We start from the raw sequence: 19,845 nt of genomic DNA, 5'->3' as shown, positions 1-19,845 counted from the left end.
AGGAGGAGCGGCAGGAGATGGGAGAAAGTAGATGAGAGATGCAAAATACCTATCAAGAAGGAGGAGGCTGGTCTGAGAGCCCTGGGCCATGACAGTGCCATTCTGGTAGACATTAATGATGCACCTAGAGGATGGGAAGTGTTCCAAGAGTACTTCCCATCTGGTTCCACCATTAATGGGTGAAGAAGAGAAAGGGGAGTGGGCTGAGACCATATGGGGAGTTCATAGGTCTGGAGAGGGAGCGACAAAGAAGATGTCAGTGACAGTCTGCCTGGAAGAAGCGTTGACGTAAATGTCAGTGATGGGCAGGACTGGGTTTGGACCAGGAGATCTGTCTTAAACATTTGCCTTTCAGGCTTGGAAAGAGAGGTACGATAGGTGATAGAGTAGCAGTTCGAAGAAAATAGGGGAGATGGAGAGCACCATGGAGGGATTGGGCAGAGAGGTGGTAGGGGGAGAGAGAGTGACATAGAAACTGCACAATGCATGATGAACTTACCAGTCGGTCTAGCAACAAGACAGGTGCAGATTAATCAGGCGCACAACATCGCACCGATCGCGAAATGACGTATTGTGCTGCACCAGCAGCAGAGGAGGCTGGCGACTCAGGTCGGATGACCCATTCTCCAGAAAATGAGGAAAGTGCCTTAAATCAACAGCAACAAGGCAATTCCTGAGATTGCATTGTTATGGCAACTAGAAGCGTAAAAGGGCATTGATGGCTGGGACTGAGGGATGTGAAGACATCCGTGATGCTCACTCAGACCAGTCTTTGGGATTAAAGATAGAGAACTGGCTGTGCATTTAGACAATACTGGAGCCGTAAAGTCCACTAACACATCTTCTTTCACCTCTTTCTTGTCCTCATTGGCCCTTGTTTTGCCATGGCCATTTAGATGATTACAAAGGGCATACTCCGGGCTGCAAGCTTACAATAGCAAGAAAAAAGCAAATCATCAGACCCTACTGTGCACACATTAAGTCCATCCGATATCCACTCCCAACTCCAGCACCAGCCTTCCCCCTAAGGTCGGTAAGATTGTGGTGTTATAGTGCCACCAGCTTTGTTGCAGGTCTGTTAGACATAGGGAGTTTCACAGTAGGAAAACTGCACCAGCGAACACTCACTATCACCACTTGTATCCAGAAATGTGCCCCTATAAAATCTCTGCCGCTCACCGCTCGGAAATGCAGCTGCAAAGGCACAAACAGGCTTCAGCTTCACCCCCATTGGCTCACGCCATTACCTCAGCCTGTGCAAAAACCAGCGCGGGTGTGGCAGCTCAGGCACCACTTGCCAGGGTGACGCAGCTCACAAGTCTGGGCTCCCGACTCCGCTAGCGTGTCGATCAGACTCTGGAGACCGTCGTAGCTGTGCACTCCGTCCCTGGCATCAGACACGCTCTGCCTGTCTCTCCCCATCTCAAGGCGTGCTCCAGCATTGGATCCCAGGCCTGGTCCTCTGTACGTGCTGTCACCCTCGAGTCAGGCATCAGCATTCGCTGGAGTGGCGCCCCTCCGACGGAATTCTAGAGTTTGAAATGAGTCGTGATGACGCTGTGTGTGCACCAAGTAGAAATCCTGAGAAAGGGAAAAATAGGCAATGCTCTAAAAGGAGAATAATGACGAGCTAGTAGGTGCAGGATCCAGAGAGCTAGATAATGGTGGGCATCTTTTAAGACGTTCATGATATGGAACCCGTGAGTGTCTTATCGCATTACTGGCATGCATAAATAGTACCCAACAGCCTCCAGTGGTTTATATCCTGACTAGTATAATTTACTCACCACCCTAGAAACGCATTAATTGTGAGCAAAAATGTTCATTGTGTTAATGCGCTCTGCAACACCACTTTTGCAGCGCTGTTCCCCACCAAGGATATAGTATGATTATCGAATCCACCATGAAAAAGAAATGCCTCTGAATGTTTGCATGAAAATGGGAATATTAAATGTATTACTAAGAACAATGCACTAACTGATCCATTAACTATGTATTTTATTTGTTATGTTTTCGTTTATTTTTCAATTCTATTTTAAACATTCATCTGGATGAGTTTCTGTTGATTTAATTTGCTTTTGAAACAATTTGCTAGGATAATTTTCTCAACATTTTGTTTTTTGGTTGTTTGATCATGCAAAGTTATCACTGATCATGGCACCTTTGAGTTACTTAAATCACCTGGTTGCTCACCGCTTGGTTACTTATATGATTGTGAAGGATGATGAACCATAGAAATTGTCATTTATTTGATTTTGATGGATGCTGAAATCTAAACTTACCAACTTAATATACATCTTTGAGCCCTGAACAAGAGCTAGGCTCAAAACACATGTTGGCTAACAGAAAATAAAACTAACTCAAAACACAGCCTTGTATTCAAACATTTATTGTAATCTTCCAAAAGCATATTTTAATAATATAATGTTAGGAAAGCGATGTAAGGAGCCTAGTCACTCTTTTCTTGTTTAGTGCTAAAAGTTAATATAAGAAGGGACATCAGGGAAGCACCCATGAATTTAGGTTCCTCCGTGACATCCAATTTTTTCTTGCATTAACCTAGCAACAAGAGCAAGTATTAGGTTCAATTCCTGCTTCCTTTCCTTTTGTTGTAAAATAAGTGAAGCATTCTTTTCTCGTTTAATGCTAGTATACTCCTCATCACTTCCCTTATTCTCTAGGCTTTATTACTGCACTGCTCTTCTCAGACTCCAACTTATCAATTTGTTCCTCTTGGCTCTAGTTGTACTTCTGCTATACCCCTTATTTTATGCCTCCCACCTATATCTTCCATTATCTTTTTGCTTGGTTTCCTTTTGTTGTCTGCTTTATTCGCAATCCCAATGTCTTCTTACTGTAGCCAAAGCTCCATGCTCCCATGTCTCACTTCCATCCATTTCCACTTCTGGCCACTTCTGGCCTCTACTTTCTAGCTTCTCTATTTTAATTAACGTGGTATGTGTAACTGTATCTCACCATATATTGCACCATTAACTTGTATTTGTGCAGTGCTTTGCGAAAGTGCTATTTAAACACTGATACTCTGACCATACATACAATAAATATAATATACCAAGAGAGACATTACAAGATCCTCGGAAACAAATGGAACTAAAAAAGGATATGTTAATGAAAAATGTCATTCTTATAAAACAGTTTGTTGAGGACCACATTAAAGAAAACATTAAATATCACTGTCGCACATGTACCTGTTCCCCCTCTCCATGTCCCAGCCAACTATCCTCAAACCCTCCCCAGCAAGAAAAACTTTACGATCAGACTTCCCTCCCTTCCTCCCCTCACATACATCATATTGTAAGCGATATTCAATCAACACTACAGCTAAGTCAATGCCTAGTCTGGGCTGCTGAGGAAAACCCTTATTGATGTATTTTTATATCCAGTTCAGTACTCTGGATGACAACCCTTGTATAACACCCCCCTCTTAGAATCCCCCTGATCCCACTGAGCCAAGAAGTAGGTTTGTTTTGCAAATTAAAAGGTTTATTCGGACAATTCAACAATATATATCTATCACACTTTATAAATAAATTGATAACTGATATCACACTTTATAAATAAATTGATAACTGATATCACACTTCAGAATATAACAGTGATCAACAATGGATAATGTTACAGGGGTACACTGATTTGGTTACTTAGGAGTAGTGTAGAGGATGAGGTAGCTGAAAATGCTTGATGGTTTCAAGGAAATGCAAGGTGGAATAAAATGCAGTACAGAAATAACTTGTTATGATTTTAGCAAAAGGTAATATGATCACTTTTTCTTTTGACAATTCACTCCCCCCTTATGCAATACAAGAAATGGAAGTAGAGCACACAGTCTTCAAGAATCCCAACAAATCACACTTTATAATGCAATACACAGTTCCAGTTCCCCCAACAAGCTTATGGAAAACAGGAATGAGTTTTAAACACAGGCAAATTACTTTAATGTGGTTTGCAAGGAAGTGAAAAGGTGCTAAAATTGCTTTTAATTCCCTCTAGAGGTTCAGGGTAGGTGATGGCTACTTTATATTAGTTCAGGCTCACTTTAACATTACTCTATGAATGATTAGCAGATTGCAAACAAATTTTAGCAAAGAGAAGCTAAGCAAAAAACTGCTGATTTCTACAGATGAAGAAATCGGGCCAAATCGCAAATCGCGGTAAATTTCGCGAGTGCGTGTCTCGCGATTACGTAAAAAGTATAGGGAGTAGGAAGTCATTCCTAGCCCAAACGGTTCCAGAGATACGGACGATTTAATAAAGGTAGATTTAATAAAGGTAGATTTTCAGATTTAAAGTAAAACTCAAAATGACAGGTGACAGCTTGTAGCTGCAGAATTGACAGGGGACAGTTGTGCAGCTTTAAAAATGACAGATGACATGATTTCTAGGAGGCTGTTCTACTTAGGTTAAAATAGTTTGGATTAGATTATTTTAACTAAGAGATTGGTTCTGCACAGTTCTGCTAGGTACTCACAACATAAATTTGAACTAGGCCTCGCCACGGATCTGGTCAACACGTCCGGCTGCGGTTCTGTCTGCTCGGCGGGTCAATCAGGCACCGGTTCTGCTCACAGCGATCTGGGTCAGCTCTGCTCTGCTGGTCTAGCCTCTCTGGATTCTGGATGTAACACTGCTTTTTGGGTACTGCTACAGGTTCTTGCAAAAATTCTCGGCAAAACTTCAAACAGCTCGCCCGGTTGAATAGTTTGGTTAGTTTTGAGGCCTGCTGAAAAGGATTCAGCTGGTGGATTCAGGCCTCTCTGCTACAAATTCTGGAGTTAATTTCTGCTACAGGTTCTGGAGATTGATGGATTTGAAGTCTGGATCTCTGGATGTGAAGTCGTCGATCAGCATGCTCCGCAGCAAATGGAATTGAATCTCTGCCTGTCCCAGCAGTCTCTTTTTATGTGTTTTGGAAAGTGGGTGTGTGCATTGGTCATAACTAAACCTGCCCCTCTCACTTATCATTGGCCAATTCCTCCTCTCTCCCTTGATTGGGGGAAGGAAATGTGAGTCAGAGTGATGCTGTAGGTTTTATGGTCAGAGGAACCTCCCCTTGTCAGATTGCACACACATCTATTTCTGACCCAAATACATATTTATCTATTTACCATTTTTCTAATATTATAGGTCCAGTTAACATATTTTATGTAGCACCAAACCATCCGATCCCTGTCTTTGTACGATGTTGTGTCCACTGATGACAGAATTCTCCCCTTTTCATCCAGATAACGACCTCTAAACCTTTCCAGATTTTACACAAATGTGCACCAGTGATACGGGTTACAGATGATAAAGTGTCAGATTTTTAACATGCATACATTTGGAGTGAGACCCTATTTTCCGCTAGCAACCGCCCAGAATACACCACAGGGTCCTAATGCCTCTTAAAATGTGCACCGAAAAATCACAAGAATAATGGTATTACTTCTATAATTCTGAAAAGTCCGTACTATGAATTATCCATCTTTTTTTAAATTATGCCCTGGTCAAAAAGGGGTGTGGTTTCCCACATCACATGGTGGAATAACTGGTTTATCCACTTCCCCCAAGCCAGCTTGTTCACAGAGGCACAGCTTCCCCCCAGTTTCTCCCAAGAGGAAGCTATTTTACGACGCCCCCAATATAACATTTGCCTGAGTCAAGGAAGTTGCATTCTTCAGTCCCTTCCAGTTCCCAGGTGGTCCACCCCTAATCTAATCAGAGAGGTGTCAACTCCTTTTGGCAAGGTGCAGCAGGATGCAGCTAGGCCTGGGAAGAGTGGCTGTTGATCCAGTTTCAACTCCTGTCGGGGGTAGTTGTCAGGCAGAATTCAGTTTCATTAAGCCAGGTTTCAGCTAAATGTCACTTTTTGTTCCCAGCATTCAAATCAAACTGACAATTTTCACCTATACATTAAATAATTACTTCCTTCAAGTCATTTCAGAATATAGTTTTACATTCTTCCACCTCTTAGCAAGTCTTTCCTTGGCCTGGTTTTGTTTCATTTGTTCAGTTTTACACAAAAGTCTGGTGGTTTTAAAACGCCGGCTTTCTGATAGTGGTGAGTACCGGTATTGCAACCATTTTTGGGATAAAGAAAATGAATTCCCCACAGTTCTGAGTTGCTTTTTGGCAATCAGCATTGCCATTCCCAATGGTTTCAGGCTACTGTGTGTGTAGCTCAATGGTGGCTTTAGGCAGTGCCCTCCTGTGCTCACAACATAGGCAAAAATGGGTGGCAGCCTATTCTTCATGTTTTCCCTGTGCACTCTCTGGGGAGTTCTGGCCATCATGATGTTTTCCATGCCAGTACTGCACAGTTTTATGGTAGGGCTTGGATGCATGGGTAAAAACATCCCACAAGCCCCCCCTCTTGCGATGGCCATTCTGTCCTTTCACTGATGGAACTCGCAAAATCTGGGATGTTCGCCTCCTCTTCTTCCAATTCGATCAATCAGTTCTCCTTGCTGGTCCTAATGGGAGGATTGGGTGGTACCCCGGGCCCCTTGGGTCTCTGCTCCCGGTCCCCGGTCATCCTCCTTGGTCAGTCGCCATGGTTTCATCTCTCCTAGGATGATAGCGCAAAAGCGGCAATACACATTCCTAGACATTTTTCCACCACTATTAATGGTGTGGCGAACATGTACATTTTATACATCCAAATGCATTTTGCAGTCTGATTTCAAAAACAATATATAACAGGGCACATTTGCATTACGTTACTATATTTTTGATATGTGGAATATTTTAGAGTTTGAACTGACTTACTCTGGAGCGACCCCCTCTGGTATTGCAGAGGACTCCTCCAGTTGCTGCAGCGTGTGCCTGGGATGGCAACACTTTAGCTGATTTATATGTACCCACTTGTCTTCCCCTTCCGCCAAACTGCCTTTGGGGATGCAGATCTTGTATGCAACAGGGGAGATTTTGTCTATAATTTCAAACGGTCCCTTCCATGTAGGCAAATATTTTCGCTGTTTGGCCTGGTTCCTTTGGAAATTGTATAGATAGACCCGGTCCCCCACCTTATATTCCTTTCGGGTAGTTTTCAAATCATAGTGGGTCTTCATGCTCTCGGCTGATCTTTCTAGATTCCGCTGAGCATAGGCAAAAGCATGTTGAAGGTGTTTCCTTAAATTCTCCACATACTCATGAGTTGTGGAGGCATTTATCAGTGTCTGCTCTTGGGTCCTGTAGAGCAAATGCTTGGGAAGCACCATCTTGAGTCCAGTCATCAACTCAAATGGTGACATTTTAGTTTCAGATGAAGGGGTAGATCTGATGGCCATTAGGACCAGCGGTAATTGGATATCCCAACTTGGCCCAGAATCTGCCACAAACTTTTTTAATATGCTCACAATGGTTCGGTTGTATCTCTCCACTGCTCCAGAAGAAGCTCACCTGTAAGCAATGTGTAGCTTTCTTTTAACCCCCAGTATCTCCCACATCTTTGTCATTACTTCACTGGTGAAGTGGCTACCCCTGTCTGACTCAATCCTTTGAGGTAGACCAAAACGGGAAAAGATGTGGTTAATCATCAGGGCAGCTGCTGTTTCTGCCTTGCAGTTTGGGGCTGGGAGACATTCCACCCACTTGTTAAACAAGCATGTAACGGTCAACATGTACTTGTTTCCTCTAGACGAGAGGATTACAGGGCCTATAAAGTCGATTTGCAAATCTGACCATGGCAGTGTCATCCCCCTCTTTTGGAGAGGTGCACGGTGCGTGAGGGATGATGGCTGAAATTGTGCACACACAAGACACCCCTTCAAGTATTGGTCGAGGTCCTGCCCCATGTGTGGCCAGTATGCAACATCTCTTAAGATTTCCAGTGTTGTGTGAAACCCACTATGACCGGCGGTGGCCGCCTCATGGGACTGACTTAACATCAGGCTTCGGAATGAGGTAGGAACCACCCACTGATCGTGGCCAGCTTTGGATTTCTTTACCAACAAACCGTCTTGGCATCGGGACATTTTTGGACATTTCATCAACACTCTTAGGTCCTCATTCCCAATGTGATCGGTATCCGTCAGGGGAAAGTTCTCAGGGGCCTCAATGTGTTGGTAAAACTTACCAATTATTGGATCCCCCTTCTGAGCTGTAATCAAATCAGCATCAGGGGTCTCCTTACTCCATTGTGCAGTTGAAAGATCATTGTGAGCATTCGTCTGGGACCTAGTGATAGCAGTGACCTGGATTTTCCCCAACAGGGACTCTATTTCTATTAGATCCCCTTGGATGGCCCCGGTTTTGGCCAGCTGATCAGCTAAGTCATTTCCAGTTTTGTTTGGCCCTCTACTTTGGAATGACCCTTGATCTTTTTCCAGTAGATGCTCATCCCATTCGATGTGACCAGATCATCAATATTTTGGATTAACTTCCCATGTTTCAGGGGTTTGTTATTAGCACATAACATGCCTCTGGTTTTCCAATTACCAGGTGCTCCACGAACCCGTTCCGTACATAATCCGAGTCTTTGATTATGACCAGTTCGTGGAGTTGATGTTGGACAGCAGTGAGGATGGCCTGATGCACAGCCATCAATTCTGCCACCTGACTACTTCGGGGACCAATTTTGTATCCAGCGGAGGGTTCTGGTGACTCATTCACCCATGCATTCCCTACACCGGCCACAAGTTCTTTCTCCCCTTTGTCGTCAACATGGTACGAGCATCCATCCACATAGACAGTGGGCATTCCCTCACACTTGTCTTCTTCAAAGTCTTTGTGTGGGGAATTAAGGTATGCCTCCATGTTGTCCTTGATTTTTAGACTTTCGTCCTCAAGACAGTTTTCTCTGGCACAATCATGCAAGTCAGCCAGACCTTGCGCGAGGGGACTCTTCTTGTTTTGGCCATATCTGACCTCTACAGGAAAGCCTTGCATTGACAGAATCCAGGAAGTAATTCGGGAATTAATCACATTTCCGGCCCGGATTCTGTCACTTTGGAGATATTGCAGAGGCTGGCGTGGAGTCTCCACTATGATGTGTTCCCCCTGGATAAACGGGCGGTAATTCTTCAATGCCCACACCGTTGCCAGGAGTGCCTTCTCACAATCGTTGAATTTTTCCTCCACAGAGGATAAAGTTTTGCTCGCATAAGAGATTACTTTATTGACCTTGTCATGCTTTTGGTATAATACTGCCGTCAAGCACGTATTAGAGAACCCAGTCTCCAGGAAGAACTCCTTGTTTCTGATAGGGTAAGCTAGGCAAGGCGCTTGTGAGAGGCTTCTTTTGAGTTGTCTTACCACCTCGGATTGTTCTGGACCCCATTCCCACTTGACTCCCCCTTCAAGAGATGAATGAGGGGTCTAGTGATCTCTGCGTAGCACTCAATGAACTTTCTGCTGTAATTAGTCAGTCCAAGGAGGCTCCTTAGTTCCCGCAGAATTGTGGGGTCTTTCAGTTTCTGGAGTGCTTCGACTTTCTTTTCTTGGGGACAGAGACCCTGAGGAGTAATCTCATGCCCCAAGAAATTAACACGGGTTCTACACCACTGTGCTTTCTGAAAGGAAAGTTTTGCTCCGGCGGCCCTCAACTGTGTCAGAACATAACGGATCTCCGCTATGTGTTCCTCCACAGATGAACTTTTGATGAGGACATCATCTACATAAGCCAGGTTACCCCTCGCACCCAGGTCGGACATGGCCTTATGTAGGAAAATGTTGAATTCATTGCCGGAGTTGAGGTATCCGAAGGGAGTCCGGGTCCATGTGTACTGCTGGCCCCCAAAGGTAAAATCCAGTTTGTATTGGTCCTCCCTACTGACAGGCACGGTCCAGTATCCATTGGTCAGGTCTATTGCTGTGAATACCTGTGACCCCTGGATCTGGGCCAGCCCTTGGTCAATGTAGGGCAGAGGCCATCGGGAAGTATGGACCCGTTTGTTGAGCTCCCTAAGGTCGGCGCAGAGTCTCCACTGGCCGTTTGGCTTCAATATTCCCAGCACCAGATTATTGAAGGTGCTGTGTACTGGAAGCATTTTTCCCTGGGACTCAAGGTTCTTAATTATTTCAGTAAGGGACTCCATGGATGCGAGAGGCAAACGATATTGCTTCACAAACACTGGAGTCATTCCAGGGTCCGTGGGAATTGTTGTGGTGTGGATGTCGGTGCGACCACAGTCATATGAGTCTACCGCAAAGAGATCTTGAAAATCAAAGAAAACTGGTTTCAACTTTTGCTTCTGTTCTAGAGTCACACAGGCATCAGCTAGGTTGACTCTCTCTTCCACCATCTGCCTGAAGCCTGGAAAGACTTCTGGTTTGGCTATCTCAGCAGCCTCCTCCAGCTTGGTGGAGAAGTCCCTGGTCAGAGTACTGATTTGGACTGGAGGCCTCAGGTGGGAAAGGCAGCCTTCATGGACCTGGAAAATCACCTCATCCCTCCTGAAGTCACAAGTCACATCTTCCTTACCATAAGGGCAAGAAGTGTACACCAGGAAGTTCCCCCCGTGCAGGGTGAACATCCTGTCTGGTGTTGTATGGTCCTCGCTGTCACTGTCAAAACAGTCCTTGGGGATTGGTCCTAACAGTTCATTTCCTAAATCAATGGAGAAATGTCGGTCATCAATCGCCATTCCAATAATGGTGCCTGCGGCTAGAGTAATACTCTTTAAGTCGCTGTTATCCACCTCTATTGGAATGGTGTCATGTTCTATGTTGACTAATGGTGTTGGGTTTACCCCTAACCCTTGCTGTTGGAGAGAAGCATTTAGATGGATATAAGCATCAGGGTTTTTCAATTTTTGTCCTCTTTTAACTTTCACTTCCAGGGAGAATTGTCGAGTCCTTTCTGGGATGGTGACTTCCTCTTTGATCTGAATTTCAACTGCATGAGGTAGCAATTGAGCTGACCTAAATGCTTTTTCTGGATCATCAAAGCCCATGGGATTATCCGCTAATCGGGACCAAGCTTTGAAGTTTATTAGGTCCAAACTAATGACAAAGCGATTGAGAATGTCACTGCCTAAGTAAAAGGCGGCAGTGACGTCTCGCACGACCCAACAATTATGGACTATGCTCTTGTTGCCAATGGAGATTTTGAGCATACACCTGCTTGGCAGGAGATGTTTGGAATTAGGTGCTTCCAGGTCCATTTCCCATTTGTCTATCAGTTTGAATGTGGGAATGGCTGGATCTTTTGGGAGTTGGCGGAACATGGCTTCGCTGATGAAGCTCTTACCGTTGTTCACACACACTCGAAGGAGAACAGAGTCCTTCCCATCATTTAACTGAACAGGGATGAACAACTGCTCTCCAATTTGCTGAATATCAGCCAGGCTCTGAGATGATTTCACCTCTTTCTGGACTATAGGAGTGGGAGTTTCTGATAGTGGATTAGTAAAGAATTTCAGGGTGTTTCCTTCCAGTGTGGAATACCACCTTAAACTGGAGGGAAGGTTGATTTTCAGAAATAGAGAGGACCCCCCACCACCAGTCTGTTGTCCTACTGCTATTACTGTCATGTCTGGAATTTGGCTATTCTGGAAGTGAAATTCTACTTGGTCAGATTTTTGTTCAACCATGTGGCATGTGCCGTTTAAACTAACATGGTTGACACTCTGTTTTAATTTTATTAGTCGGCTAGTCTGGGTCCAGAGGACCTTGTTTACGCAATCTATTAGGGGTGACAACCTTCTCAGGAGGTCATTCCCTATTAAACAAGGGGTGCCCTCTGGAGTCACTACTATGACCGGGTGTTTCACCTTGTGTCGCCCAATTTTGATGTCCAAATCTGCAGTCCCCTCAACAGGAATTTCCTTCCCGTCAAAGTTCTGCAGTTGTCCAGGAAGAGAGGTGAGAGGAATACGGTAATTCTCCCCCCTTCCTGCATTTAGTTCATCAAAGGCCCTTTTGGACAGAAGGGTAGCTTGGGATCCAGTGTCCACCAGTGCCAAAATAGTACCCTGCCCCTGTACTTGTACCGGGGCATAGTATCTTCCCTCCTTCTCCTCAAGGGGGCACAGATAATGCACATTTTTGGACAACTGGTGGGCTAACTTTCTGGTTTTGGACATTGCTAGCGAAGAGATTTGGGAAGAATTCTGTGGAGAGCCTGGGGAATCTGAAAGAAAAAGTTGGCAACTGGAGATCAGAGCCATTGAGGGTTCCCCTGGTTCCGGTTCTGGGCAGCCCCCTCCTTTTTGGGGGCAGTCACCAGGATGGGTTTGAACCAGGGGATTTCGGTATTGTCGGTTCTGGGATGAGATGATGGGCGGCAGTAGCTCAGTCTCCACATCTCCCCAGTCTGGATTGGAATCCCTTGGGACCCATTTTCTGAAGGAGAAGATCCTTTTCCCGGGATCTTCTGAGGATCCCTCTCCCTCAAATTGGAAGACCTGTACCTCCTCCACAAAGTGGGTCTGTTTGGGTCCTTTGTTTCTCCTACCCCCCCTCTGCTCCTTGGGAGACAGACTTTCAGGGGCAGGAGATTTTGTTTCCGGTTCCTGTTTTTCCAGGGGCTGTTTACAAGTTGGGAAGGAAGCTTCCTCCAAGGCTTTACACCCCCCTTCCCCTTGTGCCTCCTCCCTGGGAACCGGTGGGTTATCGGGGTGCTGCCCCCGTCATTGTTCTGGAGCACCAGGTCCAGAGTTTGGGGCATTCTGCGGTGGCATGCTCATCTGAGGGTCCTGTTGAGCCCTCAGTATGTGACCCAGATCCCGTGCCATATTTTGGACCTGGCGCTCAAGTTGTGAAACCCGCTCAGGCTGATACGGGGCTCTATTTTCTCCCCTGGTTGAACCCGGGAAGGGTAGCTATCCCTTCTCTGGTAGTACCCCTGGTTGGGAAGATTTTGGTAGCCCTCCACCCTTGGCCTCCCCTCTCCCGGATTAGGTTGTCTGGGCTCAGGGAATTGGGGAAAGAAGGATGGATGATTTTGGGGCTGGAAATTGGGTGGATACCGGGGGAAAAAGTTCTGCCCAGGATTTGGAGAATTTCTGCCCTCCTGTGGGAAGTTGGGAGGGAAGTTCCCTGGGTTAGGTGCTTGGCTAGATCCCCCCCCCTTGAGCTGGAGGAGTCCACACATAACCCAGGATTGGTCGGTTTCCCTTGTAGTGGGGACTTACATAGTCAGGGGAGCGGGGGACCCCATTTGTGGGACTACCTCCTCGACTCCCTGTCTGTGACTGGCCCGAGGGCCTTCTGGGCTGTGAATTATTTGGTGCAGGCAGGTTTTTAGGCCCCCCCATCTCCAAATCTAAAACGGGGGCAACCTTTACCTCTGCCACCTTGGCAGCGGCAGGGGTGCTGTTGGTTTTGGGGTTTTTCGGCACGTTATTTTTATTTTCGATAGGCTTCTGCACCTCATAGATCCGGGTAGCCTGTTCAATGACCCAGTCTAAAGATCTTTTCTTATGAAAATCTCTCACGAGCTGGGTCATTATGTATTTGGGTAAGGCATGGAAAAACGTATTGATAAATTCTCTGCTATCCATGCGTACCCTTCTGGTGGTCTGCGCAAAAGCACGCTTTAATTCTTGCACAAACTCTTGTGGGGCCTGATCCTCCCCACATTGCAAATTGTAGGCTGCCTTGCGAGCCTCTTGAGGATTTCTGTGCACAGAAAAATGTTTCAAGATGGCCGCCCTGTATGTGGACCACCTTGAATGGTTTTGATCCTCCAGCCCCGCAAAGAAACTGGAGTATTCTGGTGAGAAGGTCCACTTTACATATTGAATACAGCTTTGGCTGTCCTTCAAATGGAAAGTCTCCATCATTTGCTCATAGAGCTGCAATTGTTCCCAAACAGAATACTTGGCGTTCTTATGATAAGGCGTGATGACACTCCTTATTGCCTTTATTTGTTTCAATGGGTCCTTAAGCAAAGCCCTTTTTGCCTTATTGGCCTTTTTGGTTCAGGTAACCCTGGTCCATTCATCCTCTGACTCAGAAGTGCTGCTCCCAGAGGTGCCCGTCTGATCTTCCAGGTTTTCCCGGATTCTGCGAGCCTGGGAATGGCTGGCAGAATGTGGGGACCTGGTCTCCTGTGTCCTGTGACGCTCAGAGGAGTCTTCAGATCCCTCCTTGCTACCAGGATTTGCTGGGTATCCCCCCCCACTGACCTAACTGGGCAGAGGTTTTCAGGATGCCCTTAATGGGCCTACTCTCCTGGGGTTCCCCACTAAATTGCACTGTGCTTGTGTGCCCATACCCGGATGCCCGCCCATCCATTCCTGGGAGGTACTGGCCTATGAGCCCCATACTTCTAGCTGGATAGTAATCTGCCATCTCCGTGGCCCTGGGCTCATGTGCGCGAGGGGACATGGGGGTGGCAGAGTCCAGGGACTGGGAGAGATGAAGGCCTCTGGTACCAGGGCTCCTGAGGTTATGCTCAGGCGTTTCCCTTTCCCAGCGCACCTTGTCTCTATCAGCCCCTGCTCCCTGTTGCAATGCAAGAGCCTGCACTTTCAGTTCCTCAGTTAAGGCCTTACTAGACTTTATCAGTCTCTCCTGCATCGCTACCTGTTGCTGGAGCCTATCATTGGGCCTCATTACGACCCAGGCGGACTTCGCGGTGCTAAATGCACCGCGAAGCATGGCGGAAAGCCGCCGATAGCGCCATGGGGGTTGGCGGATTTACCGCCCCATTCCGACCTCGGCGGAGCGGTAAATCCCCAATCCCCATTCTGCCCTTCCCCATTCCCATTTTTGCCCCATAGGGTATAATGGGAGTGGGGAAGGAGTTAATTACGCCACCGTAAAATACGGTGGCGTAATTAACAACGAGGTCCCGTAGCGCCATGGTTTTCTCCGGCTGGTAAAACCAGGCGGAGAAAACCTCCATGGCGCTACGGGAACTCGTAGTATGGCGGAGAGGTACGCCATGCACTACGCTGGCGTAACACCCTCTCCGCCAGGGTCCTAATGAGGCCCATTGTGCTGACAGAGAGCCTCATTTTCTCTCTGTGCCTCCTGATTGGTCCTGGAGTACTGGGCCAGTCTCTGCTGCAGGAGGGTTACCTCCTCAGACCCATCCCTACTGGCCTGCTCCTTTCTTGCCAGAGCCTCCTCCACCCTCCTGGTGTGATCTAGCAAGCCCTGATGCTCTTTTTGGAGGTCAACCAGCCCCTGGAGGGCCAAGTGATTTTCTTCAATTTTTCTTTTTAAGTGGCAGACTTCCTGGCCTAAGGTATCCCTTTCCTGACCAAGAGCCTGCATTTGTGACGCCAGGTCGTCCCTCTGCCTTTGAAAGGAACCAGCTTTCTGGCGTTCTTCATCAAACTCTGCCTGGGTATCCAGGTCTTTCAAAATCAGTTTATTGCTCTCTGCCTTCTCCCTATCTAGGTGGCTTTGCAGGGGGACTACCTGCTCAGCACATGCCCTATTGAAGTCTAACTGTTGCTCCAGCTTTTTCTGGCTCTGCAGTAGGGAGTCCAAGCCTTCTTGGTACTCCTTCTGCAAGGCCAGAAATCTGGTATCCTGGTCAGCCTTTTCCTGTTGGAGCACATCCATATTCTCCTTTATTTTAGTGATGTACTGTCAGCTGTCCTTTTCGGACTCCTGGCTCCTGAGCAGCCTCTGCTCAGAAGAGTCCAGATCAGATTGGGCCTTCTCTAACGCCATCTGTTGCCTATTTGCCAGATCTTGGCCTTCAGCACATTTGTCCTGCATGGCTCCCATATATAGAAATTAACAAGGTGGGTCCTGGGAGTCTCTCTGCCAGACATTAGTCCTGGTTACGAGAGACTTACCCAGAGTCTTTAGCTCACTATCTTTCACAGAGAAGAAATATCCCAAACATATCAGTCCTTGTCCTGCCCTTGGGCAGTCCAGCACTGAAATGCTAGGCAATTCTCCTCTGAACAAGAGTACCAACAGAAACCCCAGACACGTGTTTCGGTCTGGTTGGACCTCATCAGTAGGGTGGATCTGTGCCTCTCTAAGAATAGTGAGCAAGGGGTCCACGTCTGGATTCCCCTAGTAACTTAGGGTGAGACCCAAAGTTACTTAAATATGCAAATTAACAAGGGGGGTCCTGGGAGTCTCTCTGCCAGACATTAGTCCTGGTTACGAGAGACTTAACCAGAGTCTTTAGCTCACTATCTTTCACAGAGAAGAAATATCCCAAACATTTCAGTCCTTGTCCTGCCCTGGGGCAGTCCAGCACCGAAATGCTAGGCAATTCTCCTCTGAATAAGAGTATCAACAGAAACCCCAGACACGTGTTTCGGTCTGGTTGGACCTCATCAGTAGGGTGGATCTGTGCCTCTCTAAGAATAGTGAGCAAGGGGTCCACGTCTGGATTCCCCTAGTAATTTAGGGTGAGACCCAAAGTTACTTAAATATGCAAATTAACAAGGGGAGTCCTGGGAGTCTCTCTGCCAGACATTAGTCCTGGTTACGAGAGACTTACCCAGAGTCTTTAGCTCACTATCTTTCACAGAGAAGAAATATCCCAAACATATCAGTCCTTGTCCTGCCCTGGGGCAGTCCAGCACCGAAATGCTAGGCAATTCTCCTCTGAACAAGAGTACCAACAGAAACCCCAGACACGTGTTCGGTCTGGTTGGACCTCATCAGTAGGGTGGATCTGTGCCTCTCTAAGAATAGTGAGCAAGGGGTCCACGTCTGGATTCCCCTAGTAATTTAGGGTGAGACCCAAAGTTACTTAAATATGCAAATTAACAAGGGGGGTCCTGGGAGTCTCTCTGCCACGTGTCTGGGGATCTGGGAGTCTCTCTGCCACGTGTCTGGGGATGCTGTTGGTACTCTTGTTCAGAGGAGAATTGCCTAGCATTTTGGTGCTGGACTGCCCCAGGGCAGGACAAATACTGATATGTTTAGGATATTTCTTCTCTGTGAAAGATAGTGAGCCTAAGACTCTGGGTAAGTCTCTCGCAACCAGGACTAATGTCTGGCAGAGGGACTCCCAGGACCCCCCTTGTTAATTTGCATATGCAAGTAACTTTGGGTCTCACCCTAAGTTACTAGAGGAATCCAGACGTGGACTCCTTGCTCACTATTCTTAGAGAGGCACAGCTTCTCTCTACTGATGAGGTCCAACCAGACCGAAACACGTCTCTGGGGATGTTGTTGGAACTCTTGTTCAGAGGAGAATTGCCTAGCATTTTGGTGCTGGACTGCCAGGGCAGGACAAATACTGATGTGTTTAGGATATTTCTTCTCTGTGAAAGATAGTGAGCTAAAGACTCTGGGTAAGTCTCTCGCAACCAGGACTAATGTCTGGCAGAGGGACTCCCAGGACCCCCCTTGTTAATTTGCATATGCAAGTAACTTTGGGTCTCACCCTAAGTTACTAGAGGAATCCAGACGTGGACTCCTTGCTCACTATTCTTAGAGAGGCACAGCTTCTCCCTACTGATGAGGTCCAACCAGACCGAAACATGTGTCTGGGGATGCTGTTGGTACTCTTGTTCAGAGGAGAATTGCCTAGCATTTTGGTGCTGGACTGCCCCAGGGCAGGACAAATACTGATATGTTTAGGATATTTCTTCTCTGTGAAAGATAGTGAGCTAAAGACTCTGGGTAAGTCTCTCGCAAACAGGACTAATGTCTGGCAGAGGGACTCCCAGGACCCCCTTGTTAATTTGCATATGCAAGTAACTTTGGGTCTCACCCTAAGTTACTAGAGGAATCCAGACGTGGACTCCTTGCTCACTATTCTTAGCGAGGCACAGCTTCTCCCTACTGATGAGGTCCAACCAGACCGAAACACGTGTCTGGGGATGCTGTTGGTACTCTTGTTCAGAGGAGAATTGCCTAGCATTTTGGTGCTGGACTGCCCCAGGGCAGGACAAATACTGATATGTTTAGGATATTTCTTCTCTGTGAAAGATAGTGAGCTAAAGACTCTGGGTAAGTCTCTCGCAACCAGGACCCCCCTTGTTAATTTGCATATGCAAATAACTTTGGGTCTCACCCTAAGTTACTAGGGGAATCCAGACGTGGACCCCTTGCTCACTATTCTTAGAGAGGCACAGCTCCTCCCTACTGATGAGGTCCAACCAGACCGAAACACGTGCCTGGGGATGCTGTTGGTACTCTTGTTCAGAGGAGAATTGCCTAGTATTTTGGTGCTGGACTGCCCCAGAGCAGGACAAATACTGATATGTTTAGGATATTTCTTCTCTGTGAAAGATAGTGAGCTAAAGACTCTGGGTAAGTCTCTCGCAACCAGGACTAATGTCTGGCAGAGGGACTCCCAGGACCCCCCTTGTTAATTTGCATATGCAAGTAACTTTGGGTCTCACCCTAAGTTACTAGGGGAATCCAGACGTGGACCCCTTGCTCACTATTCTTAGAGAGGCAGAGCTCCTCCCTACTGATGAGGTCCAACCAGACCGAAACTCGTGTCTGGGGATGCTGTTGGTACTCTTGTTCAGAGGAGAATTGCCTAGTATTTTGGTGCTGGACTGCCCCAGAGCAAGACAAATATTGATATGTTTAGGATATTTCTTCTCTGTGAAAGATAGTGAGCTAAAGACTCTGGGTAAGTCTCTCGCAACCAGGACCCCCCTTGTTAATTTGCATATGCAAGTAACTTTGGGTCTCACCCTAAGTTACTAGGGGAATCCAGACGTGGACCCCTTGCTCACTATTCTTAGAGAGGCACAGCTCCTCCCTACTGATGAGGTCCAACCAGACCGAAACACGTGTCTGGGGATGCTGTTGGTACTCTTGTTCAGAGGAGAATTGCCTAGCATTTTGGTGCTGGACTGCCCCAGGGCAGGACAAATACTGATATGTTTAGGATATTTCTTCTCTGTGAAAGATAGTGAGCTAAAGACTCTGGGTAAGTCTCTCGCAACCAGGACTAATGTCTGGCAGAGGGACTCCCAGGACCCCCCTTGTTAATTTGCATATGCAAGTAACTTTGGGTCTCACCCTAAGTTACTAGGGGAATCCAGACGTGGACCCCTTGCTCACTATTCTTAGAGAGGCACAGCTCCTCCCTACTGATGAGGTCCAACCAGACCGAAACTCGTGTCTGGGGATGCTGTTGGTACTCTTGTTCAGAGGAGAATTGCCTAGCATTTTGGTGCTGGACTGCCCCAGAGCAAGACAAATATTGATATGTTTAGGATATTTCTTCTCTGTGAAAGATAGTGAGCTAAAGACTCTGGGTAAGTCTCTCGCAACCAGGACCCCCCTTGTTAATTTGCATATGCAAGTAACTTTGGGTCTCACCCTAAGTTACTAGGGGAATCCAGACGTGGACCCCTTGCTCACTATTCTTAGAGAGGCACAGCTCCTCCCTACTGATGAGGTCCAACCAGACCGAAACACGTGTCTGGGGATGCTGTTGGTACTCTTGTTCAGAGGAGAATTGCCTAGCATTTTGGTGCTGGACTGCCCCAGGGCAGGACAAATACTGATATGTTTAGGATATTTCTTCTCTGTGAAAGATAGTGAGCTAAAGACTCTGGGTAAGTCTCTCGCAACCAGGACTAATGTCTGGCAGAGGGAATCCCAGGACCCCCCTTGTTAATTCCCATATATAGATACAAATATGCTGCTATCCTGGCAATTTTATTATGTTCATCTTTGGCTTTAGGGGCCATATATAGTTCACTCAGGGCCACATGTAGGGGACCCTGATCTCCCCATGTATCTGACCCCTTTTCAGTGACCTGTTGCGCGATTGCATGCAACCAGACTGTTTGGTCCTGATGAGTCCACTCACCTCTCACAAATAGCTTATGTAAGAAGTGCTCTCTGGCTATTTTCATATCTACCAAGGTCGTCATTCTGGAATTTGAGTTCCTTCCTGACTTACAGAAGTGTGTATTTTATTTTGCAAAACAGACCGTTTCCTTAGAGCGTTCCTTTGAGGGATGCTTTCACAGTGTAAAACAGCGTGGTGATCTAACCGGATAT

The sequence above is a fragment of the Ambystoma mexicanum genome, chromosome 4p (assembly GCF_040938575.1).
Source record: "Ambystoma mexicanum isolate Mex_15411 chromosome 4p, UKY_AmexF1_1, whole genome shotgun sequence".
In the NCBI taxonomy this organism is placed as follows: domain Eukaryota; kingdom Metazoa; phylum Chordata; class Amphibia; order Caudata; family Ambystomatidae; genus Ambystoma; species Ambystoma mexicanum.
This window is presented reverse-complemented; position numbering follows the sequence as displayed.